This window comes from Tinamus guttatus, unplaced genomic scaffold (genome assembly GCF_059628265.1).
Source record: "Tinamus guttatus ecotype Peru unplaced genomic scaffold, ASM5962826v1 Tinamus_guttatus_pri_ptg000302l, whole genome shotgun sequence".
Classification (NCBI taxonomy): domain Eukaryota; kingdom Metazoa; phylum Chordata; class Aves; order Tinamiformes; family Tinamidae; genus Tinamus; species Tinamus guttatus.
This window is the reverse complement of record NW_028288836.1, coordinates 778918-805344: the sequence shown is the minus strand read 5'-3', so window position 1 is coordinate 805344 and position 26427 is coordinate 778918. Positions and strand designations below refer to the sequence as shown.

The following is a 26427-nucleotide window of genomic DNA, read 5'->3' as shown; positions in this document are numbered from 1 at the left end:
TATGGATAGTTATTTCCAAATTATCAGCCCTATTATAGCAGATTTGAGTCTTAAATTTCATGTTCCTCCTGGGTTGTCAAAAAAAAGGCTTTCAGAAATTCAACCTTTTGATTATTTTTTAGTTTTGTTTCATGTGTGTGAGTTGTAACTGTTCAGAAGGTGTTCCCAGACTTATAATATTGTCTCAAAATTAATTCAGCACAAACTCAATTCTCAGGTTGTTTGTTCTTCTGTAGAGTTTGTGTATTAGTTGACAGATTGTGAATTCAGCATTCTGGCAGGATTTTATGCTTTCATCATCTTACAGGATTAAAAAATAAAGGTAATGTCATAGGCTGAAATTCAGGCAGAAGAGTCTTGCTTAAAATCTCAAGTCAGTTTAATACATCTTCCTACACACCCGTCTTTGGTTTCCTTGTTTTTTTACAGGGAAGTAAAATGAAGGAAATGGCACAACCCCTGTAGGTATTCCGTTTGGCGGAAATAGTTGACATGTTGATTTTGTTTTTTTCTTATATGTGCTAGAAATAATCTGTGCTGCATGTAAGTGTTTTTTTTTTCCTTGCCTGTTGAGTGGGGTGTACAATTTGAAGAGTCAGACCCACTTCCAGTGACTCTCTAGAATTTGCCTATTACGAGGTTCGGCCCTAGCTGTCACGAGGCGTTTTCTTCTCTCCCTTGCCTCCAGGAGCCTCGCTCACCTTGTGTTACACAGTCGCAGGCTTCGAAGAGAGGGCAGGAGGAAATGCCCAAATTGTCTACCTCCGTTAGCGCTACCAAACACGGCCTGCTGCTCTCTCTAAACCATATTTGCCTTCTAGCCTAATTTGTTAAAAATAGAGGTAACGTTCTTACAGAGGCAGAACACTCTTACAGCTTCAATAAAAGAATGACTTCTGAGGAAGTTGTGGCGGAAAAAGGGACCAGTGGAATTAATTTTTTAATTTTCTTCTCTGGACCATATTCCATCACCCTGATACAGTATTTGCTGATTTGTGAGTTATGTTTTCAGAAGTTTTTATTCTTCATGTGGCTCCTCTCTGGTTATCTGTATTGCTTTTTACATTTTGCCCAAATCTGAGGCCTTATCAGTATCAAGTAAAAGAATTCAATTTTGCCATATATAATTCAAGCTTCTTAAATACATCCCAGACATTTATTTAGTTTAAGATAATATATAAAGACTTTTTTTTCGGAGTATGGCAAGTGACTTAGTAGTTTAGAATCTGTTGATAATCGCCTCCCTGTTTTGGCTTCTGTGCATTTCTAGCAAATTGCTTCTTTTAGGCCACATTTTTGTAGTTTGTTAGAATGTCATACAGGTAGGTAAGCACAGGTACAACAGTTAAGAGGTATGCTTCCATCTTGCTTTAAGAGAAGAATTATGTGAAGTTATGTATATATGTTTTTCTACTTGTCTAATCTTTATTGACTGCTTTAACAGCTTCACAGCTGTGTTATTAACTTGGTCAGTATCTCTCCAAGAATGAGAGCAGTTGATCTGGAATTGTTTGAATAGCCTCATTTTTTTCTACTTAATAAACCATAATACCTTAAGAATTACATTACTCCATTTGTCATATATTCCTGTCCTTTCATTCTACTCATATTTTCTGAAATTGAAAATTGGCTGCTTGTGGACAAAATTACAAAGAACTGCGTATAACTTTTTATTCTTTTCAGACAGCCCTGACAGCTTTACTGGTTAATGTGCATTGTGGTTTCGAAGGATTGAGACACTAGGGAGTAGTTCAGAAAAGACTGCCCTTGCTTACTTCCAGGGGGAAAGGCAGGGGAAGGAAATAATGTTCTTCTGATAACTAAAGTGATTTTTGTATAAATCTTTATGCAAGGCATTTTTCTGTATCTTGAAATTTTAAATAGCTTGATTTGAGTAAATCTTTTTGATTTCACTTATCTCTCACAGCCAAGAGATTTCAGTAATAGTTTTTAGGCATATTCATAGAATCACAGACTGGTTGAGGTTGGAAGGGACCTCTAGAGACCATCTAGTCCAACCCCCCTGCTCCAGCAGGGACACCCAGAGCACGTGGCACAGGGTGGCATCCAGGCGGGTTTGGAAGATCTCCAGAGAAGGAGACTCTACAGCCTCTCTGGGCAGCCTGTTCCAGGGCTCTGTCACCCTCACAGTCAAGAATTTTTTCCTTAAGTTCCTGTGGAACTTTTGATGCTTTAGTTTCTGGCCATTTCGTCTAGTCCTGTAAGGGCATTCTGTTTGTATTTTCTCAGGGGCAAATGAATGTTTTTTCCTCGAGTAAGACAGAAAGAGAAATTTTATGGAAAAAGCTTGATTTGATATGGAGACAGAGATTTGATATTTTTCTGTGTTGGAAAGTAGGTCCATCTGGGCACCAGGCACAGCAAGACAGGTATGCATTTGTACTGTGCTTAAATAAGCTAGATTTAAAATACTTTTATTCAAGTGAAGTCAGTGCATCCATGACTAAACGTATGCAATGAATACCTGACATTAAATAAAGTCTGCCAGCTGCAGGCTGCATCCTGTGCAGAAGTGATTCAGAAATTAAGTTCCTTTGTTACTCATTGGTAAAAATGAACTAGGGGACTCAGTTAAAAAAATCTACCTCCATAATGAAAGGGTCATGGAAATACATCCCTTGTGAATATTTATATTATTTAAACACATGCTGGCATTTTTTTTCAGTCATTTATGACATATAATAAAGCCTCCTCTAGTCCATGTTTCCTTTTTTTGAGTAAGTAGGGATCTATGGGCACCCTTCCGTTACGAGAGTTTTGTCTGTGGGTGCTCTGTGCCAAAGCTGCAGTTCTGCTGAAGGCCAGAGGAGTTTGTGCCTTGTGGACAGTCCAAGTGCTGCTAAATCTGAACAGAGTCAGTTGTGAAGATTCTGGACTGTTCTTTGTGGCTTGCCCCATAGTACCCATATCATCACCACTGAGGAAAAAACAGCCTTCCCCTCGCTTCCCCAAGCTCCGAGGCCATCTTTTTTTTTTTTTCCTTTTTTCTTGTGCTTATTTGAGTGATATTATATTTCTTTTAATCGCAGTATTAAGTAAACATTAAGTACAGGTTACATCAAATTGCGGGTGCTTTTTCAGTTCAGCTTCTCTCTAGAGTTGACAAAGAGGGTGAACCAGAGATCAGAGGGAAAAAAAAAAAAAAGATCCCCAAGGCAGTCAACGTTATTCTGGAGCTCTCTTGTGCTTCCTTCTTGTGCCTCCTTTTTCTACTTTGTGCTGTCTCAATAAGTGCCTAGATCTAGTCTTCCAGCTTGGACATGAGCATGGATGCTGGAGCCCACATTTGTATTTGCTGATCTGTACAGTGCCAAGACATCATCTTGTCTAGTTACAGAAGAGAGAAATACGTAATTAGAGGGAAAACAAGATGCTCTTCTGTGCTGAGTTGTGGGCCACAGTCTGCGCATAAGCTGAAAACTAGAAACTGCTGCCACAGTATTAATTCATCCCATCTTTGCAGGGTGGTTTCTTAAGCTTGTGAACATTACTATGGAAAAGTTATATCTGAAAAACTGTGAAAGAAATGTGCAGATACCACCCATTTTGGATCACCGCTGTGTGTCTTCAGGGCCAGACATCACTTTGTTTCTTCTTTTGACCTGTCTCTATTTACAAAGTCCTTGTTATAAATAGCCCACTTCAGGGTCACAGTGTATAAGGGAGCTTTCATTCTGGCTGCTAGCCTAAACAGCATGATGCAAAAACCTGTCCTGGTTGACATGTATTTTCTCAATAAAAAGACAGACTTGGTATAAAGCATATGGAGGGGAGGATTGTGACAAAGGCCCTCCCCCCATCTTATAGAAAGCATTAGTTTTGCTGGAATAATTCCAGGGGCTTAATGAAAGGGCTTCAGAGAGTCCACCTTCCAGTGGCAGAATCCTAAAAGTTTGGGCATACCTCTACAAAACGTCAGCCAAACAGAACTGTTCTTTGAGACAGGTGTACACGTTGTACAAGTTCAACTCACGTCTTGAACTTGGATTTGGTTTATGAACTGGGTAAAGGGTAGCAAAGAATTTGCTTCCGGGCTCAAATAGGGGAAGGATAAAACTTTGGCACAGCCACAGTATTCTAAAAGGAAGAGATTCCCATCTCCTATCTCCGACAGCGTTCAGCCTGAATATGTCTCTAGTCCGTGAAGGTAGTGCAGTGGGTCTTTGCTGTTCTTTGGGTTGCAGATAGCACAAGCTGGAAAAAAGAGTTTCTGCCAAAGAGGGCCTTTTCCTTTAGGACAACTGTAATCTCTGAGTAGCCACAGTCATCTTCTGTTTTAGGTTTTTCCAAAAGTTTAGGTGGACTCAGTAGATGGTGTCAGCCCTGTTGCTGGGCGGGTGCAGCTCAGCTGGAGGATGCCTCTCTCCGAGCTGGTTAACAAGCAGCAGGATGAGGTTTGCTCCGTAATGGCAAGGGTGCCAGACCTTGTTCAAGAGAAGAGAAAAATGAAGTAGAGTCAAAACATCCCTTTTTGTTAGCTTGTTACAGCACTGTATCATAGACTTGAACTGCTTTACAGTACAGGAGCAGTCTGTTTGACTGCCAAATGCCTGTGACCACATTTACCTGTTTCAGTCAGACTTGTTCTCTTTGCAGGTGCAATGCTTATAATTTTTGCTTTTTGTATCTTCGTATTAAGAGTTCTTTATTATATAATCAGGAGGGTTGCACTGAATTATTGCTGCCTAACCCAACATAATGTTGTTGCAAGAGCTGCCAGATAGATCCCAGGTAGAGCAAGACTGTGCTTCTGATCAGTGAGTGTGACGGGGCCCTCAAGCTGCTCACCAGCAGAGGAATTCACTAAACTGACCTTTTCAAAGGCTAGAAAGTACATCTGAATTAAAAGATTAACATAAAAATGCTCATGCGTCCTACTCACTAAATTTATTCCATTGCCTGTGTAGCTGTTTGGCCATGCGTATTTTTTACTCTATTCTTACTACTTTCCATTTTAACAGTTGAACAACTGTGCGAGATAACTTATGATCCTGAAGTCACTTGACTTGTCATCTTGAGAGTATTTATAAACTATAGCATTTAGGGAGCTCCCAGTGTTGCTTAAAATAGAGAAACTACTTTTAGGATTAAGAAAAAAATGGATTATTTTATTTTGAAATTGCTTTTCTGAAATGCAAGTCAAACCATATTTGAATAAGACTTCATAAAAAACAAATTTTACTTTAAAAAGGGATCAGACTTAACAGTTTTACATATTTCCCTCTATGCATGGAAGACTGCCTGAAAAGCAAATAGTTTGGGGGCGAAAAAAAAAAACACTCTCTTTTGATACTGGTCTAAACTATCTGTTTCCTGATAGGAAAGAAGAAGTTATGCTTTTATTATTGTGGGTAGAAAGTGCATGTTTGAATGAGCAGAAGAATACGGTTTGTTCCCCACCCCAGTAACCTGTATGATGGAGCCCCCCAATGGTGTTTGCACTCTCAGAGGCAGTTACCTCCTGTTTGCAGCGACCACTCGTCGCGGTTACTGCTTGTCGCGGGTCTGGTGCTGCCGCAGGCGCCACATCCGCCTGAGGAACCTATAGAAAAATAGTCTGAAGGGGCAGCAGCCTTTGAGCTCTGGTCGGCCATATCTAGTGCCACAAGAATATGAAAATTGCTTTTATTTAAAAAAAAAAAGAAGCTTTTTCACAGTGTGAATCCATGTACAGAGCTCCTGCCAGCCCATTGCTCTGAAGAGTCAATTCCCATCAAGTCCTCAAATACAGCATAACTCAGAAAATCTGCTGGAAACGCAAGGGCAGTAGGAAGGTAGAAGAGACATGTAACTTTGGTTAATCTCAGAATGTGGTGAGTATTTTCTGTTTCTCCTATGGTGATGAAATGGGGTGTTTGTGTCCATCAGTTAAGGCTGTGGAAGGAGGACTTGGATGCACCAAAGCTTTAGCACAGCGATCATTGGGAGGGATGTGGAGGTACCTATAGCTGAGTTTAACATACAGTAGAAGCGTTTTGACCTTTGCTTGTGTCTTTTTGCCAGGTACAAGCATTGAGTTACAAAACGCACTGTGGAAATTATTTGCAGAGGGCACAAGAACCTACAGCGGTAGTTCCCCCCGCCTCCCTCTGAGGTATTTTCTGTGCATTGCAGGGGCCTGGGTTGTTGTGACACGTGAGGGTGTGTTTCCCAGCACAACATCTGATTAGTCACCAATTTAGCAAGGAATGTCCTGGCACACAGCTTTGTCAAAGCATGTGAGCCCATCAGCAGCATAACGTACTATATTCTTTTAAGTGTTTCAACATAGAGTTGAGTAAAACAGCTCGGCTGTTTTGAAAGAAAAAAATAAATGTTGATATTCCTTCCTTGAGATTGCTTTTTTCTTTTTCTCTACCTTTCCTTACTGGCAGAAGAGATCTTAGGTGTTTAAATATTGTACTCTTTTTAATGTTTTTTTTTCCTTTTAACATTCCAAAATGCTTTAGTCCAATCTCAAATAACAATGGAAATCAGCTTTATTAAGCTACATGTCTTTCATTTTTGCACTGAGAAAAACAGAGGCTAGCATAGCTCATTTTGGTGCTTATGCTCAGTGTAAATTCCCTCCTTCTTGAATATAGGTGATCGGGCATATTCTGGAGACCAGTTTGTCAAGACTCCTCAGAGATGAGGATTTACCGTAGCACAGAAGGAAAAAATTCCTCTCAAGTCCACCTGAGTCTTACATTCACAGCAGCCTATGACAGTATTTCCAGCTAAGATTCCATACTGTGAGAATTTCAAACTCTTCCACAAGCTAACGCCTTGCTGCGTGCTTTGCTTGGTAGTGCCTTTAATGGGTCACTGGCATAGCTGCCATTGCTGTAGGCCATGCACATAAAATAATCAATGTTAAAATAATAGAAATATATAAAAATAATTTTAAAATCTGTGTTAAAAATTGCAGACAAGAAAAGTGACTGAATGCGAAGTAAAGGTTGATGTAGTTCGCTTGATTTTTCAAAACGCATCAGCTAAGTCCCTTTGCCAGAGGCTCTAAAACAAATAATCATCTCTGGAATATGAGAAGATTCTGCCATGCATTTAAAAAAAAAGGAAATCAAGGTGAGAGTAAAGGTTTCATGTTAATGAGAGGTGAAAGGAGGAATCCCTAGTGGTACGTACTTGAAGCCCATTCCACTACATGTATTTATAAGTGATGCCAAAAAGGGTAGGGAATATGTGGCTGGATTTGCTGATTAATCCTAAATTGTTTAGGAAAATGAAGACAAGGACTGACTGTGAAGAGTTTCAAAAGGTTCTTCCAAGAGTCTTTTGGCTCTTGATGAAATTCACTGTGGGTGTGAATATTCACTGTGAAGTGATATATCACAAACAGTATTTCTAAATTTGCATTAAAAAATGGTTTCTGAATGAGGCTGTGACCACTCAAGAACAAGATCAGTTCCCAAAACCAGTACTTGTCAATAGACTAAACCAAGAGGCTGAACAACTGTAGTACGAAGTTCTCTGGTCCTGATGTACAGGAGCAAAACTGATTTTGTTGCAACTTCACCATAGGGACACAATAACAATTCTCCTGGAGTTTTTACCTTGGCAGCTTCAATTTAGTGTTTTTTCAATATAGCAAAAGTTTCAAAACATGGAAATTCAGCTGAAAACTCCTTAATGTGAATATAAATATATACAGATGTTTCTTAAAAGGACACACAGACAGAATTTTCTTTTGAAATTTCAAAAACATTGGCCAAAATCATCCTAGATGAATTTTGGAAAATATTTTTCCTCCCCTCCTCCCTGGTCTGAAGGTGAAATCTGAATGCAAATGTTGTTTTTCTTTCACTTTTCCAATTCCCCACTAACAGAGAAATTCTTCAGAGCAGAGAACATTTTTTTACAGATACCTGGGAGATCAAGATTCTGAAGGAAAAAGCAAAAACAATGACAAAATATCATGCCTTAACACACATACATGTATGAGCAACTTGTACATTTTAAAAATGATTTTTCGGTATTCCAGTAGCATTCCATTTTGTTCCAGTAGCAAAATGTACAATTGGGATGTGTTTCATTCAGCTTTGCAAAAACATTTCTTTAAAAATCTTTATACCCCCATGAAAAAAAAGGGGGAGAAGGATGTTATAATGGTGACTGGGGCTGTTAGTGCGCCTTGCAAAACAAAATAGCCTCTATGTACTGTAAAAGGTCTTTATAAAAATGATTGGATCTTAATGAAAACTAACAGTAAAGGCACAGGAAAAGGAAAATGTATGTCTTATTGTACTAGGCATGAGAAAGAGAAATACAAAATAGAAAACTAAAGTGCTTTTGGCTGAGCCTCTTGACAAAACTTCATCGCTGTTATCATCATCTTCAGGCAGCACTAGGGTTATCAGGGCTTCAGCAGCTCTGCTGAGTGCTCTGGCTGCCAGCTCAGGGTACTCCTCTGAGCCACAGATCTGCCCGTGTCCTTGATGACATGAAGGTTAAGCAGCAGCTCACCAGTGGTGAGCATTCCGGATCTGAAAGTCTCCTGGCTTGCATTTTCTTTGCGATCCTGGCCTCTTACTGTGGAGCTGCGTGCTGTTTCATAGGCCTTTCTAGCTTACCTTTGCAGAGTCATTGCATGGAGAGCTGGATGTTGCAAGAACAGCAGGACTGTGGTTTGAGAAGTATTCTGCTCTGGAGGAACTCCAGTAAGAACTTGGTCACACCAGCCAATCCAGGATAAAGCAGGCTTTATTTTGGTCACTGCCCCTAAGAACTACCCATCGTGCCCAGTTTACAATTGTACATGTGTAGGAATTGTCATCTTGTGAAACATGCTGTTCCCGTGTCTCATGTGTTTTTCCTGCTCGTTCTCATTTTTGCATGTTTTCTCCTCCTATCTTTGTCTTTTCTCTTTCTGTCCACATTAAACTTGGAAATACGCTCATATTCTTTGTTACATTATCATGCATGCTTTACTGTGGAGCACTAGTATCTCACAATGACAATTAATTGGTCCAGATACAAATGAGATGTTGGTGTCTGATAGTCATGTTATGTTCATATTCAGTGTTTATGTGACTCTTCAAAAATACGTATTTGTATGCTTTGTTCTGCTGGCTAAATATTTGTTACATGTGGTGTTTATGTTTTTGAATGTCGTGCATATTTTTTCTCTCTCAAACACAATTTTTTTTTCCTTAATATTCCTTAATTACTGTAATTACAAAATAATTCAGTTATTTCATCCACATATGAAGGAAAGACCTGTCTAACATGCAGTATTCTTTGATGGCAGAAAAATTTTCTTGCATGCTTGTTTGATTTGGTTTTGTTAGTCTTATGACCTGTTGACTTTTTTCTACTCTCTATTCCTACTCGTATGTACAGATAAATATAAGCATGTTTTGTATGTCTTTGTATGTAAATATAAGCATATGTTTGTATGGATGTCTGGTGTTTTTAGCACACTGTTTACCTAGACTAAGGTTATAGCTGGTTATAATTTCCAGCAAAGTGAGTATCTTCTTCAGGTATAGCCTTACAAATATATTACTTAGACTTGTATGAAAAGCTTCCTCTCTTCTTCAGAGATTTAAAATTAAGTCAATATAATAAGCGAATATAAAAAAATACATACAATTCAAAGTTGGGGTGTCTGACAGAATTAGGACAGATATTCATCAAAGGTTTTAGTAGAATGAATGTGCATTTCAAGTAAGTTATCCTAAGTATGCTTTTCATATTGACAATTTTAAATTCATTCTTGCTGAAAATAAGCAAAGTATAAGCTAGACTTTCCATTTCTTCTGGATCATGTAAACTGCATTTAGGAAAAGCTGTTCTTCTGGAACGTAATTCCTGCTGTGAGTCAGCTGAGGTTTCTTCAGGATGTCTTTCAGCGTGCAGGATGGCATTCATTATTTTTCATCCACATGATTAGAAGTGAGACACAGCTGCATAATAGAGGAGGGTTGTACAGGGCAGGCCAGACCTTACTTTCATTTTAGGTGAGGAGAGGCGCTGTGCGGCATAAGGCGTAGTTGTAACTAGCTCTGCAGCTGGAGACCAGTTGAAGTATGCCAAGCGCTGACTAAAGAAAACCTTGGAAAACTTGCAGAACAAATGGAATGTACTTCCTACTACACAACACCAGATTTTTTCCCCCTTAATGTCCACAAAGAGCCTGCTGTCTTTTATTCATCCCCTGAAGCCCTCTGGCACGCTCAGTATCTGCACACGTAAAATGGTGCATCCAGCACTTCCGGCTCCTCTCAGCGACTCGGTAAGGCTTATTTCTTTCCCCTGTCATTTGTGTAGCTGCACTTTTTCTCCTCCTGATGATGACTTGAGTCTTCAGTGCCCATTTGCAGAAGGAAATTTTCATACGAGAGTCTCTTCAGGTTGGAGGAAAGCCGTTTTCTTGAGAGCAAAAGTAGTGAGATTCCCTGGTCAAGCAGCCAGGCAGGCTGGCCAGTGTTCTGTGTGCCAGCACAACCTCTAGACTATCTTGATACACAAGGGTAAAAAGCAACTGCCCAACAACTGTCAAGAAGCATTGAGAAATATAAAGAAAGTCTGTCTGACTAAAGAGCAGCATAGAGGAGATGACTTGAAGTAAGGAGGATTTTTTCTTCAAGTTATCCAGATGAAAAAGTTCGTGTAGTCTAGCAGGCTGAATGTGAAAATGTCTTAAGGAAGGCCAAGAGAATATGAGTAGCAAGCAACAAAAAAAAAAAAAAGGTTGAAACATCAGTTAATCTGTTAAATGTCAGGGTAATCAGTAAAATCAGTAAATTATGTTAATTTATTTTGATTGTACTATTAAAAAGCAGAAGCAGAAAATCTGCCACAGACCCTTCAGATTCAATAGATGATAAAGCAAAAAATGAGAATTGACCATATGGATATTCTGCTTCTGCATTCACTGCAAGAAGTTGCAAAGGCTCCCGTTACAATATCCTTTTCTAAGGCAGCTTATCAAAGGATTGACAACAAAATGAAGTGTCAGTAGAAGAAGATCAGTCAGCAGATAGAAAAATAACAAATATGATAAGGTGATATTCACTTACTAGCTCTAAAGAATTTTGATGTTGAAATAGCTCAATTACAAGCTTTACTGTATAACTTTTGTACCAGGAAGTGAGTGAAGGAGATGCACAATTACTAGAAAGGATTCTAGGGGAGACCTAGAGAACTGCAGCCTGGCCATGTAGTTTGTAATGGGCAAAGTGGTGGAATATGGCAGCTGGGGGGGAAATGGCCAAAGGTTAAATATGGTGAGTATAGCCAGCACTTCTTTTTCTTTAAGGAAGTCAAACCTCATAGATCTGTATGTTCTTTGAAAGAATAAACAAGGCCCTAGCTTTGATGCTATGACTGATACAGTCTAGAAGGCTGTATTTCTAGAAGTCATCCAAAGGTCTTCCTTCACATAAGCTTTTAAGGAAAGTGCAAGGGATAATAGGAAATAGTTTTGTATAGAACAACTATTTAAAAAAATAACAAACAGGATATGAGTTACTAGTTTTCCTCCCTGAGAAGGAGACAGCTAGCAGAGTTCCACAGGGTCATGTGCTGTTGAAGTGTTTTGTTTAATAATAAAATATCAATAATAAAAGGAGTTAAAATTTCAGAAATGTTGGATTGAGGAGACTGAGAGAGATTGAGCAAGGCTGGAGGTCAGCAGCTTGAGCAAGGAGATTGCTGAGTGGATCAAGGCTTAGTCACACAGCAAGGCCTCAGCAATGGTATGGAGGAACTTCTGAAGGCCAGGGAGGATTGAGCAGTCTGGTGCAGTTCAGAACGTTGCATTAGCTGCAAGTCAGCCAGGAAGTAAGGGCCTTCCTGGAAAAAAAGTGCGTAGGAAAAAGAACTTGTAAAAACCTCCTTAGTTTCAGTACTTGTGTTCATCTGGTGCCCTGTTTCACCCAGATATGTTGGAGGGGACAACCCATCTCACTGGGCTATGAAACACTCTGAGTCTAGAACTGGTGCAAACCTCCCAGTTCAGTCAGGACAGGTTCCTCTGATTCTCTTGGGTGGGGAAGAGTTAAGACTCAGCAAATTGAGGTGAATTTTCTAAATAATTGTCTTTGTGATTCAAGACAAAATACATTACCGTGATTAGAGTACTTCTAATTACGCATATGCTTTTCTGGAGTCTGATTTGCACAAATGAAGAATGTTGAAATCAGCAGAAACTAGTGTTTGAGTGTTAAAGTGTTGTAGAAAAGCTCTTCTTTGGAAATAACAGGTCCTTGACATTTCAGTTAGGTACAGATTTAGTAGACATTTTTGTACTTAAATCTCTCCAGGATTCCCTCATCAATAAGAAATAAAATGATAATATCCTGTCACCTGAGAGATGTGGAGGAGTTGTAAAGAACTGTGAAGATAAAATGTGAGCTATTTTTCTGCTGTAGTGATGAGCACTGTATACCAAATGTGACAAGTGAGCAGCTCGAGCTGGTGTTTGAGTAGCCTGGAGGATGCGGAGCTCCAGTATTGAAATCCAGGGCCGGTTAAACTACTGAAAGCTCCACAGTTTCTGAACATGGTTATCTAATGTATTAAAAGGGTGGTAGTACCACAGAAAAGATCTGTGTCTGTGTTAGACTCTATTGCGATGCGTATCTATAAACAAAAGATCAAGTCTCAAGGAGAAGCTTAGTTTTGCTTTCTTTCATTTTTGACATTGCATTTAAATGTTGAAAGTTAATTTTGTGTGTTTGCAGATTTTGGTGATTTGTTTTGATTCTTTTTTTCCTAATGGGTGGACTTTAATATGAAAATCAAGTTGCCGCACATTACAATTTTATTAATGAATTTATTAATGAATTAGTGTTATTAATGATTTTATTTGAGCAGTTTTGCTGTTTTGTGTACACACATACATACATAGAAGTCCTGTATTTGTATATGTATGTATATATGCACACACACACACACATACTGCCTTGCATAATTTAGACATAGGACTTTAATCATGCTGGACTTGTAACAGGAAGAAGAAAAACAGAAACAAACTGTTACAGGAGAGAAATGTGATACTGAAAACTAGTTGGGATGAAAAAGAGAGCAAAATAAAACAACAGGAAAACTGGGAGAAGAGGAAAAGTCATCCTTCTGCAGATGCCTGTTTGTTTTTATTTGGTTTGCCTGGTTCAGAATACTTGCATAGTAAATGTAAATGACTGTTTGGAAAATTTTGGCAATTATAATCTAGATTATTTTGAAGTGTTTATAAAAAAGAAAAAGGCATAGAATACTTCGTAATTTCTAAAGTTAAGTAGCTTTCTAGTGAACACTTTATTGCCTGCAATACACCAAATAGGGCTTACCAAGTTGGGCAGGTTATTTTTTAATTTGTCCTATCTTTTGTTCCTGTTTTGTTTGTTTCTTTGTTGATGTGACATTCTTGCGACAGATCTTGGTACCTCATGTAGGAGAAGCAGATCTAAATCTTGCTGAGTTTCCTTCTAGGAAAAAAAAGTATATATGTGAGCAGCTCTGGATGCAATGATTAATAAGGTTGCTCAGGGCATTGCAAATTAATACAAATGCAGCTGGTGTAGCTCGAGTGAAAGGGGCAAGCACTGGGATGAGGAGAGTGACTTTGCCAATTCACCTTAAGTTCTTCAAGGAATTGGTAGAAGTATTTGGGTGAAAACTCCTCTATTCAGCATACTTTCGTTTAGCCTAGGACTTTGTAAAGTTGCTAAATTTTTATTTCATCTGTGGATTTAGTCAGTGGAGATTAATGTAGCTCCTGACAGCTTGTGACTGACGCCTTGAGGGAAATACAAAATACCGATGTTTCTAGTTACATTAAGCTCTTACTTACTGTCTCTGTGTGTTGCTTTAAAGTCCTGTGATCTTTAGCTTCCCATTCCTTTGGTTTGGGCTTAGTTACACCTGAGAAAATGGGAGATGTGGAGGAAAGATCCTAGTGGAAGCAGGAAAATAAAAAGCACTAGCTGTGCGGTGATTCTCTCACATGACCCAGAGAAAAAATGTTTTGCTTTTGGCCACTAAGCAGCCTGTCACGGTGCGTGAGGTGAGTCACGACTTGTTTATTTATAGCAGTGGCCAATCAAAGCTGAACCCTCTGAACTTCATTCAAGACAAGCGGTGCTTAGGATGTGTTGTAAACATTTGCTTTCTGAGCAAGGAGCGCTTTTCTCAGGAGCCGACAAAACAGGTTCCTGGCTGGCTGCTTCCAAAGTACACGGCAGGCTAGAGGATCTTTGCCTGGATTATCCAGATTGAGAGATACGTCTTTTTTCTTTTTTTTAATTACTGTTATTTTTCATCTGAAATGACAGACAGTGATGATCTGGGACAGGATGAAAGGTACTGTAAATTGATTCTGGTAGCCTTTTCCTGTAGAACCGTATAAACCAAGGCTGTGTGTAATTCATCTGCATGAACTCCTGTGTTCCTCTCCTAAATCTGTCATCAGTTGCTCTGCATTACAACAGATCGTTTAATTCTTAGGAGTTTGCTTCTAAAACTAATCCAAGGCTTTTTAGATTAGAGAAGTGCTCATTCATAATGTCAACCTAGAGTTTAAGCTCTACTGCTCTTTTACAATTTTAAGAATAAAGCTGAATTGGGCAAAATACTGGATGATTTCTGCCAAGTCACTTTTCCCAATCATGGGACAACTTGCAAGCCTCAAAACGTCAGGGAGAGAAAATGTGTAGCCACATACCGAAGGATCCATAACTCATTACTGTGAGATAGGGCACTGTGTTCCTTGAGGTATGCCTGTCTTTTTGAAGTTTATTTTTTTTAATCTTAGTTCAGTTGTAAAAAACAGCAGACAGGAAAAGAAAGTAGATGGATCAAAAACTTAAACTTCCTTTTCTCAAATGTGTTCTCATATGTTTTCTCAAGCAGCGCATTCCTGATGAAATAACTGCACTGATTAAATTTAACTACATATATACTTTAAAAACAGGTATTACTGATGTTTGGCTATGGCAGAGTTTCTAGTTAGGGTTTCGTAAATGCAAATGTCTTCCATATGATTTTCGCTATTTTGATACTAATCCAAAAGTTGACTCCAAAGTAGTTTTAATGAAATATTTGATTCTGAAAAACCTCTGCTTTGTGGAGCAAAATTTTGTCATATATGTGGAAACTTGGAGGATGGTTTAGAAGCAAACAAGTGCACCCAAATGCCAGTGTGTATGGGCAAAGTTAAGAAATTAAAGGACTCAGAAGTTAATGTTTGGTTATGGCTTGGGATTCTTCTAGTTACATTTAAGTTTGTCCATGTTTTTTTTTTTTTTTTTTTTTTTTCCCAATGGGTGCATCCATGTGGTGGCGTAAGATGGGTGAAGCACCAAAAACATTTTTCTGCTTGTCTGTTGTAGGTCAGTGTGTTCAGACACGGTCACCTACTTGGATGCGTGTGGGTGGATGGGCCCCAGTGACATAGCTGAGTCTCTGCATGGGAGGGGTTCACCTACACGTTTCCGACTACAGGGACTTTGCGTGGTGGCCTACATACGATAGATTAAAACTAATGTTAGCAGTAGGTGACAGGTTTTGTTTGTTTGTTTGTTTGTTTTTTGTTTTTTTTTATGAATTGTTGATCGGTTATTGATAGCCGAGGAAGTGTTAATTCCTTTCCATAATCCACAGGAACTCCTGTTTGTTAAATTCTGTATTTTTCAGTGCAAGCAAATAGTGATATATGCAATGTATTAAAGAGAGATCTCATTGTAATGTTTTTTTCTTCTTCTTTTGAATCAAGTTCATAAGGGATATGCATCATGCCTTTCTGAGGAAATGTTTTTTTAGTCAAATACAAGATGGGAAAAAAAAATCTTACCGATTGTGGGAAATAATATGATAATTTGGATTTTGAAGTAAAATTCTTCTGGTATTTACCAGCAGGCAAAAGGAGTTGATTTGCCATGCAAAACACGTGAGGTTCCCAGTGCCTAAATTTCTTTGTTCACATGTCTTTCTGTATAAAGGCTTGTAACAAGCTTTGCCAGTTAAATAAAGGTAACACTGCAAGTGCAAACCTCTAAGACTTCTCATTTTATATATAAAAGCTTTTTTTATTAATCAAAAAAAGACAAATGCTCCTAAAGCAGCAGCTCAGAAAGACATAATAGGGCTTGCTGTTGTTGTTTATCATTTCTGAAACTCCCATTAACTGAACTGGCCCTAATCCTAGTCCCTTATCCTTTTGTGCCCTTCCCCTTGAGCAAAATGTTTTCAGGAAATGCTCCAATCAAAAAATTCAGACTTTCCTGAATTTAATTTGCCTTTTTTTTTTTTTGTTGGGAGCAAATGGGACATAACTTGAGAACATCCTTACATAAGTGCTAATGAGATTTGGAGGAGGTCAAAATATTTGTGTCCAGTCTAAACAGAAGGCAATAAAAGGAGGAGCTGTGGGAACTACGAAGCAGCAATATGGGAACTGTCCTGGAGCAGTTCCTTTTGAAGTGGTGCGGAAGGAGAGGTCTTAATGTAAATGCACAGATAATGGGATATTTTGGGGATCATACTGAGTTAAAGATACTGTTTTTTTTTATATATAAATATGTCTATATATATGAATAAAGAGGACAGTGACATATTTGTAGAAGCTGTAGAATGAGTTATGTTTTCTGATTGCAGCAGCACCAGCCCTGTAGCTCCTTCCGAGATGCAACCAAATGTTTATGTCCTTTCCCCTCCTGAGATCATGCCCTACACTAGAAAAATAAGTGCTATTACTTCACCCATGTAATTCACTAACCTCATAGTTAAGGATGTAACATTGATCAATAGTCTGTTAGACTGTGAATTTAAATACTTAATAATTAATGTATACACAATCATTTCTTAGTAAGGCTAGTAAAAAGGCCGTGAGTTGCAAATATTCTGTTCCCACCCATATCTTCTGTTTTGTGTTCTCATATGGTCCTGGGAGCAGCAGATAAAGAAGAGGGAGCAAAGATGCAGTCAAAGGTCAAGGTCTGAAAATGGTTTAGCATAAGGACAATATTTTCTGCCAGTAGTTCTCCATCTGGTGTTACATAGTTTTGGTGATATAATTAATAACAAAAGATTTGCCAGTTCATAAGGAATCTCATTATGGTTAATATTATTAAAGTGCTGTATATATTCTGTTTGAGAGCAATGTAAACATACAGCTGAATGTGCTTCAAATGCTGAAGTACAAGGTCCTGTATTAGGACAGTCTCTGTGTTCTCCTAATCACTATAATCAGGCCTGTGCCTGAAGAAAATGGTGCGTGCTAGGCTGTTAACCAGGCATCTTCTGTTGGATAAAAATGGGAGAAAAAGCTGTGTTGTATTTTTGAATTAATACCGTAGTGCATGATCTTGTGCGTGAATGGCCTTAGAGAAATGGAGTTTTAAGTCAAATGTGTCTATTGTTTAGTAACTCAAAGTATGCTGATTTGTAATGGTGAAGGAATAGGTGTTTCTTCTGCTAATTTTCACTAACGTGTTCGGTTTTCTTTTATGGTTGAATTCAATGCACAAGTGTTAGGCAAAAAGTGGTTAGCCTATGTCAGGAACTCTCAGTTCAGCATTGAAATAAATGATGGCCTGCCCAGACTGCACAAGGAGAGCTCACGGACAAATCGCTCCCAGTGAAGGGCCTCACAGAGAGCATGAAAGGTTCCTTGCGGTAATAGTATCTTTCGCCAGAAAGTCATCGTGAGTGTTTGTGTAGATTAAAGTATTCTTTGCCCCGCACTTGAAAATCCAATTTTCCTTTTTATGCAGCCGCTCTGCAATGCCGGGAATGCCCAGCTCATCTTTCGTAGCTGATTGACTTTGAGAGGCCAGGAACCAGGAGCATCGGTGGGGAATGGGGCAGGGGGACTGGAGGAAAAAAAAGGAGGCGAGCACTTGTGAGAAAGAGTTAATTGAGGTGTCTTTGAGGGAGAAAAATGAATGTTCAAGAATTGCTTATGACAACTGGGCAGAGTTGCTTGAAGTTCTGCAAATTGAACTTAACAGTCATGCTGGCAGGAGCAAGACTTCCTTATTCGTGAACAAAATCTGTGCAATAAAAATGCTTCTTCAGCACCACCAGTTTTTGTTCCAGGCTCACCTGGAAGATCCCAGACCTTTTACTGTTTTGGTAAAAAGACTACAGTATGTGTACAGTGTAGTGGTATTGCTGAAATCTATGTTTAAACAAAAAAGAAATCCCTAATAGTGTTTTATGGATTCCAAAAAGACATTATTTTCTCACACAGACAGGCATTTGATAACTCGATACAAGTGATGACTTTGGATTAATAACACTTAACTCTCCGGTCACATTTCACATTTTAAATGGCCTGGAGCTGGAGTAGCTGCTGTGCTTCTCCACGCACAGACCTGAGTGGCCGGAGGAAGTGTTACCTGTGGGGGCTGCCCCATCCACTTGCTTCAGAACCTCTGTGTAGGGACGACGACCCTGAAATAGCCCAGGTTTAGCCAGAGTATATTTTGTGGATCTAACAGGACCCGCAGCAGGAAGCAGCAGCACTTAGTAGAGCCTGCTGTGTTGAGGAACTTGTGTACTGGAATTACTTGGAGCAGAGTCAGTGTTAATCAGTTTGCTTTGGACTATCTGAAGGAGCACAGTGCAGCTCCTGATTAAGACCGTCTAGAGTGACTGGGGTTGTGCGTCACCGCCTTCTTCACTGGAAGAGATAAATGCATTCCCACCCAGAAAAAAATCCTGGGAGTAAATTGTGTGTGTGTGGTTGGTTGGTTGGTTTTTTTTCCTCAGCAACCCACATATTCATTTCCTCTATCCCTTTGCAAAACGTGAGGCTGTTTTTATAATGCACATACTGTATTCCTTTTAGGAGAAGTTTGTTCTTAACCAGCAATATAAAGAAGAACTCTCCATTTATGCGTTTTGTATGGTTTAGCAACACATAAATGGCAAGATGTTTAAAAGGAGAAAATACCAGAATGGCTGCAATATTATAAACTGTGCAGAAGTGTATTGAGGAAGTGATCAAAGGTTGATTATGCTCTGTTTTGTTGAAAGTCACCTGTCCTGACCAGTCTGCTGGGCAATCCACTGAGGAAAAAAAAAATCTATTGTTATCAAATGCTAATTATTCAAGTATGGTAATTTTAAAATCATATTATGAAAAACAGCCAAGATATAAAAGGGGCATGCATGATCCATGTTACTGAAAGTTGTGAAATACATCTTTAAAAAATCTTTTTATTGCATGTTTTCTGAGAAGACAATAAAAGTAAATTGTACTGACTCATTGCTACTAAAAAAAAACACCTCCAAAGTGCCAGATGAACACTGATGAGGTCAGAAATCAAACAAAGTCCCAGAAGCAGTACTGCATGGTGTTCAAAACATTCATTTAGGGGCTAGAAGCAACGGATGTTAGCCCCAGGAGAGCTGATAGTTAAAGGATTTTTGGATTGAAAGATGTTTGGATTGCTCTTTATGGTTAATAAGTATATTTTCTAGCTTCAATTCAAAAATGAAATTGTTCCAAGTCTGCATATTTTGGAGAATCCCAAGTGTGCCTAAGCTGTAGCATTGAAAGGCTTGGATGTGATTGGAAAAAGGATATGATTTTTACTGCGCTAAGTGTTAGTGACAGCCAAAGGACTTCCTTTGCACTGCTTACAGATTAGCACTCAGAGGTAAATGCATCTTTTATCAGTATCTACTTTGTTAGTATCTTTATAAACTTTTAAATAATTTTTCAAATGTTCTTGCTTGCTTGGGAAGATAGTGTATTATTGTGTTTTTTGTTTCTTCATTTATAAAACATTGTTTTACAAAACTCTTTGAAGAAAGTAGAATTTTACCTGGTGCCCTGGTGATTCACGTAAACTGCAAGTCTTGCTGGCTATGTCATAGCCACATGACACAAATGTAATTATTTTGGGTATACTTACTACTGCGTTAGGATCCAAACATGGCACAGCATAAAACACAATTCTGCATAATTGCCTTTTAAATTAGCCACATAGGTCATTAAGCTGCTATGCTGTGAGTTCAGTGGTATCTTGTTATTATGGCCTTCCAAGTAGCACAAACAATATTCTGAAGTCCAAAATGCTCTGTTATAACAAAGACACAACATTACTTTCTACTGCACAGTTCAACAGTAGATTTCACAAGTCTTTTTTCATTGGTAGTTTACTACAGTTAATTGTAATTTGTCCTTTTTATTTTATATTTTGGAGAGAGAGAGATGGTAAGTGTTCACCTGAAATTTAAATGGGAGAGGAATTTAAGACATTCAGAGTTTATTATCTAGATGCCATTTTAAAACCATTATAGCTGTACCGGAATAAATTATAGGAGAGAAATTTTAAATGCATTTTTGACATAGGTTTTCAGGTAGTAAATGTTTACTTCACACAATTTTAACTATGTTATTACAGTCATTCCTTTCTGCACTGTGAAGATCCCTTTTTTTATGTGACAGGCCCATGAAAGCTTTGAAAAAGTTAACTTTCTTGATTCAGTTTTACTTACAATTTATACACTTAATTTGGTTCCATTTTATACTTAGTTCCTGGCAGCCTGTGAGGTTTGGCCTGGGGTATCCATGTTGCTTAGAGCTGCTCTGTTTTATCAGATGTTTCACTGTGAGCTTGTGCAGCTTAAGTGCTCCTTAAAATTTGACTACTTCTAATCTCTTTGGTTATTAGCTTTTTAAAAACTATGGAAAAAAAGCCATGTTACCTTTATTTTATTTTGCCTATTTTTAGAAATGTGAGCTTTATCTCTTCTGCCTCAACTAGTTGGGTCTAAATTATACTTACAGAGCCTGCAGAGGTGTCAGATGTGTGTTTATGGTTGGGAAATCTGTAATTATGAGCCCTGTGTTTGTGCGGGTGCAGTCCTTCTGGTGTACCAGTGCTCGCTGTACCTTGTCACTGCTGCGATTCTGGGTAGTGGCTATACGTGAAGGCACATACAAAGCTGTGTACGTGTAATTTAAAAAATACCCGGCACATCACGAAGAGATCTTCAGACTAGTAACATGAGAGCTCCTGACCTTTCTGAGAAGAACCTGCTGGGGCTTTGCTTGAACAGATGTCTCGATACAAAATGAGAGCATGACACCATTAGTCATGTTTGGAGAACGCAGCGGCACTGGTGCCGCCGGCCGGGCGCGCTGACTGTGATGGGCTGGAGCATCTGCGCAGGGGGAGAGCTGTTTTTACAGCTACGGGGCAGCCCTTCATGCATTCGCGCCGTTTTAGAAATGCTGGGGCCATCCGTCTCTGAGGACCTGCAGTTTTGCTGACAGCAGTTTTAAGCGTAGCAGTTTAAATCAAACGCAATGTAAGAAATTGGAATAGAGGACTTTATTTCTGAAGTGATGCTCACAAAATGAGGAGATGTTTGGAGAGGGTTGACTGCTTTTATCATCAGCTACTTAGATCAACTAGAATGAAGAAGCACCTTGATAGCAAGGAAGTCCAGAAGGGTTCCTCGGCAGGAAGTATTGAGTTCATGTACAAGTAAATTGTTAAGGTACTATGATAAACTCGTCTTTCTCCAGGATCTGATGCTGCTCCCTTGTTCCCACCCTCTGACCTCTAGATAGCACTTAAGCTCTAACAGGCTCTGGAGAAAAAGGACCAGAGGGGCAGATGTTCCTGGGGCTGCCACTTGTGACCTGAACAAGAGCAGCATGTGGCATCTGACTGACATGTTGGAGATCAGCAGAGTCCCTTTCTTACCGTTTCTTTGCCCAAGATCAGAACGACACCTAAAATTAGTCTCTGCCATTCCTGGTAAAATGAAAAACTGTGGCCATTAAATGTCTCATATAGTTTTGAGCAGCTTAGCAGTGCAAGTGTGAAGTAGTCTTTTGTGGAACAAACTTTGTCTTGGGTTTGCAATGCTTGCAGGAGACCCTCGCCTCTAAAATCCACTCCTCTCCCTTGGTTTCTTGTCTGCCAACAGACCAGGTCCCAAGTGTGCAGCCAAAACATCCAGCGCTGCATTTTATCTGTGCTGCAGCTCATGCTCTTATCTTCTCAGCCTGGCAAGAGAGACCCTCACTAATGCCCAAGGGAAGCAACTCCAGGGAACTTTCCCTGCCGATGGGCTACTTTGATACTCTTCTGCATAACTTGTATGCTCATTTTGAGTCATATTGTTTATCAGCAGTCTATATTGTCATCACACTGGTGATTAGCAGATCAGTAGCAGACTTGTGTTTTATTGTAGCTTACATATTTTCGGGGGGGGGGGGGGGGGGAGGGAGTTGCGTTTTTTTTTTTTCCGAAAAGTTAATATGCCAACCTACACTTCACCTAAGAGCTGTTCTAATAGATGACATCAGATCTATCCATTTTCCCTCCCTCCTTATGCTTCCACTTTAAGTTCTGTCAGTGCTTTTAAATATAGAAGTGAGGTCTATAAAATGATTTTGCAGTTTATACTACTGTTACAATAGCAGTTTTCAGCACTAAAGAAGCAGCTCTTGAATATATATTATTAATGTCACAGAACATTTACAAAAGCAGGGAACACTGTTTTTTGAAGGAGAATAACCTATTCCTAAAAAACACTGTTTTAATAAGACAAAAAAGTGCTTGTGTAGTACTTCCCTCAAGCCTCTAATTATCATACAGGAGGAAGACTGGGGTTGGCGTGGTGCATGGGAGGTTCTGCTTAACACACCCGTAACAGCAGGACTGTTTCCTGGTGCCTCCTGCGGCCTTCCTGCAGTGTTCCCTGTGAGCTGCGTAATGCTGTTATTTCCATCCTCTGTCTGGGATGGCTACCCGCATGCCACACCATGCACGGGCAGCAAACATGTTGCATGCCCCTGATCTGGAGGAAGCCATCTAGGCTGAGACGTGACACTCGCAGCCTGTGCCTGCCGGATATTTTAATTTCTTTTCCTTTCAAAGTTAAGGGAGCCCTCATCCAGAATATTTGGTAAAGCAAGAGGAAAAAAAGAAACCAGACGTCTTTTAACACTGCCAGGAACAAAGCAGCCGTTTCGGTTTCAAGCTCCAATGGGCTTCGGCGGTTCTGGTGCTTCGGGTCGCTGTGCTCCGCGCTGCCCTTGTGCAGGAGGTGGGAGTGACGGCCCGGCCTCGCCGGCGCCCCTAACGGCCGTCCGAAATGGCCGCCGCGCGGCGCGGCTCGGCGCTGCCGGCGCGGCCCTGCCACCACCCAGCGGCCGCGGGCGAGCACGGCCCCGGGGGGGCGGCCGTTCGGCACTGCTCCTGATCTCCGGCTCCTTTCGGTTAGAAATACGCGAGCAGAAATGGTTCCAAGTGATCAGTGCCTGCTGTGCAACGAAAAGTAAGATAGCTAATGTGCCCGTGTGTAAAGCAAAATGGATATTGGCAGGTGGAACAAGAATCCCAAATTGTCCCTGGGCCCATTTTTAAGTGTGCAGAAATTCACAGATGTAACTGCGTGCTGAAGTTAGAGCGTACGGTTCAGAGTACGGTTCAAAATCAGCCCACGGCCCTTGTATCCTGTGTCCTTGGGAGAAATGAGAGCAATTTGTAATACAGGGAAAGGTGGCTTCAGGCACAGATAATGCTGCTGAATAGGATGTCAGGCATGTTGTCCTGCCTTCGGCTGAAATGTGTAGTCCAAGATTTCAAGGAGAATTAAGTACAAGTGCAGTGTTCATGCTGCTGAGTCACTGGGCTTGAAATTCCTGCTATCCTTTTATTTTTCTCACAGTTTGTAAAAAAGAAGGAATGTATCTTTTGATTATACAACTGAAAGCACAGTGTTCTTTTAGTTGGAGACTGAAGTGTGATATCAGACATAATATATATGGTATGTACCATATACCTATACATCATGCTTAAAGTTTATATTATGGTGTATAATTAGTCACCATTTGCCTAGTTTTGTTATTGATCTGTGATGAGAAATCTGAATTACTTAATTCAAAGCCCTTCTTTTGGTTTGATGTTGTGATGTGATAAACTATGTTTTTTCTCAGATTACATTATTTTACTTGCTATCATGATTTAATGATCAAAACCTCTGCCTTTTCTAAGGGCATTTTTTATGTCATTGGACCCTTTTAATAACTTTCCCTTCACTACTTGGCTAGTGTACTTGTGTGCTGCCAAAGTTGTGTGATAAAACACCGCTGGTAAAAGACCACTTCCCTTTGAATGCAATGTCTCTATATAATCTCAGCCATGCTTGAAGGAGCATGTCAGAGGTCTATATTTTAGAAAGCAAGCTATAGGTCTCATGTAGTCCAGTAAAATTATGCATGTACATTTCAAGTAAATCGTTCCCAGAATCCAAATCCATTTGCCTTAAGATGTTATCTCTTTGGGCTATAAATTTATTCTTCCTGCTGGAAAGATGTGCATTTAAGTTCTTAGTGGAAATACTTTATGAGCTCCTGCCCATATTAAAACACTGCTGTACACTTTTGTTTCTTAGACCACAAGGAAGTAAAAACAACGTAAGAGAGCAAAAAATCTTTAAGCAACATTTTATAACTTTTGGTTTGTGGATTTCTGCAAGTTTGTGAGCTAGTTCTTAGGGTACTATGAAGTATTACGAGAAGAAAACAAACCTATTTTGATAAAGTTTAATTTGCTATATAGGTAATCTACATACGTTTTGAAAAAATGTTAGGTGTTTAGCAAATTTAAAAAGCAGTAGTCTGAAATGAGCTATGCACCATGAGTCTGTCATTTATAGAAACAAAACTCCAATGTAACACATTAGCTGGGGGGGATCAACAGTCCGTGGGCAGCACTGCTGTTGGGCAGGTGCACAGACAGTGCCTTGCAAAAACACAAAACTTGGCTCTCAAAAACTTGGCCATTTCCATGGCTTTCTCTAGATTAGGATAGCAGAGGCATTTATGAGCTCATATGAGGAAATAAAATGGCATCTGATTGGTAAGAAAGAACGAAACTAGTCGTAACTGCTAGTAAAAGAACAATACAGCAGAAGTTTGCATGTGTTGTATAGAGCGGGTGGGTGGAAGCCACCTGCTAGCCAGCATTCAGCCAAGTAAAGTCCCAATGCGCGCGAGAGCTTCTTCCTCCTACCCTATGTGCCAATAAACATGACTAAGCAATCTGGTGATGAAGAAGAATAACATTAACATGCAGGTTTTAAGATTTTAAAAGTTTTTAAAATGTTCTAGCCTCTTACCAAACATCAAATAATGTAAAATGTTGTTTGATATAAAGCAATTTTGAGAGCAAATGTTTAAATGTTGCTTCAGAGAACCAAATTTACTCAGGGTAAAGTGTAACGAGACTCCCATTAGTCGCGCACTGATCCCTGCTAAAAATTAGGCTATCCGAGGAGCTATCCAAAGTATCTGTACCCTGAATAAGAGTGAGAGCTGCTGCCTGGACCTTCCTGTGGCTGTAGCAACTCAGAAGGCAAATAATTATTTGGAAATAGGGTTAGGCATTTTGATCTGATAATCTCTCTTTATTTTCTTGTCAGGGCCCCCCAACCTTTGTACTTTGGAGAGTTTGTAATACAGTTTGAGGTTCATCCTGTAGTTGGATCCATCTGTGATGACAATGTACTGTGGATGCAAAGTGATGCATCGGGCACTTAATAGATTCTCTATCAGAGTAGAATGACCGTGGGATGTTTCATGAGGTACTGGGTGTTCAGTCTCATCAAAAACATGTGTACTGAACAGGCACTTATGCAAAAGCTGATTTCATAAAACTGTTGCAACTTCTATTTTGGACCTTGGAGGCTGGCACAGGAGTGTTCCCATACTTTGTGCTGGTGCCGTGTTTTGCCTTTCATTTTGTTTCGTAAAACATGTTTGCTTCAGATGTTTTATCTGCTTGTCCAGAAAGCTGTAAGATGTGATCCTTTCAAGTAGGTATTATCAAAACCTAGCCCAAAATTAGATGCATATTCTTCCTCTGTTTTTCAGCAAATTCTTTGGTATGTATATATTTTATTTTCTTAAAAGGACTGAACAGCCATAATTTAACCTTAGAACCAGTCACTTTAATGTAATAAAAAAGTAAAAAATCAGCACGGAAATGTATGTTAAGACTATGGAAGACTTTTTTTTTTTTTTTCTTCTGTAACCTGGATAATAATCTCTTAAGGATTACCACAGTTTGCAAAGATTAAAAAGGAAAAAGCACAAAGATTGTATGCTTGAAATTAAATGTATTAATATGTATTGCCATCCTGGTGCTATGAAAAGCACTGTGATATATTTTTATAGAAAAATTAATATAAAGAAACAAGTTTGGAGGTTCTGTTGCTTAATTCAGGTTACAACTGCACAGATTCAAGGTTCCTTATGTGGTGGGTTTTTTCTTGTTGTTATTTTGTTTTTAATTACTGAATTAAAGTAGTCCTTTAAGTTGGGACTAGTCTGTTGTGCTTCTACCGCTCTAATTCCAAGGAATAATCTTCTGAAATTTGGTGATTCGCATACAATATAATGCCGGAGTATGAAAGTGCCTTCTTATT

At 39.4% G+C, this 26427-nt stretch overlaps 1 protein-coding gene across 1 annotated transcript in view; it reads left to right on the top strand.

The window, feature by feature from the left end:
- Positions 1-26427, top strand: part of RETREG1 (reticulophagy regulator 1) — a 55588-nt gene that overhangs the window by 17821 nt on the left and 11340 nt on the right. The window lies entirely within an intron of this gene.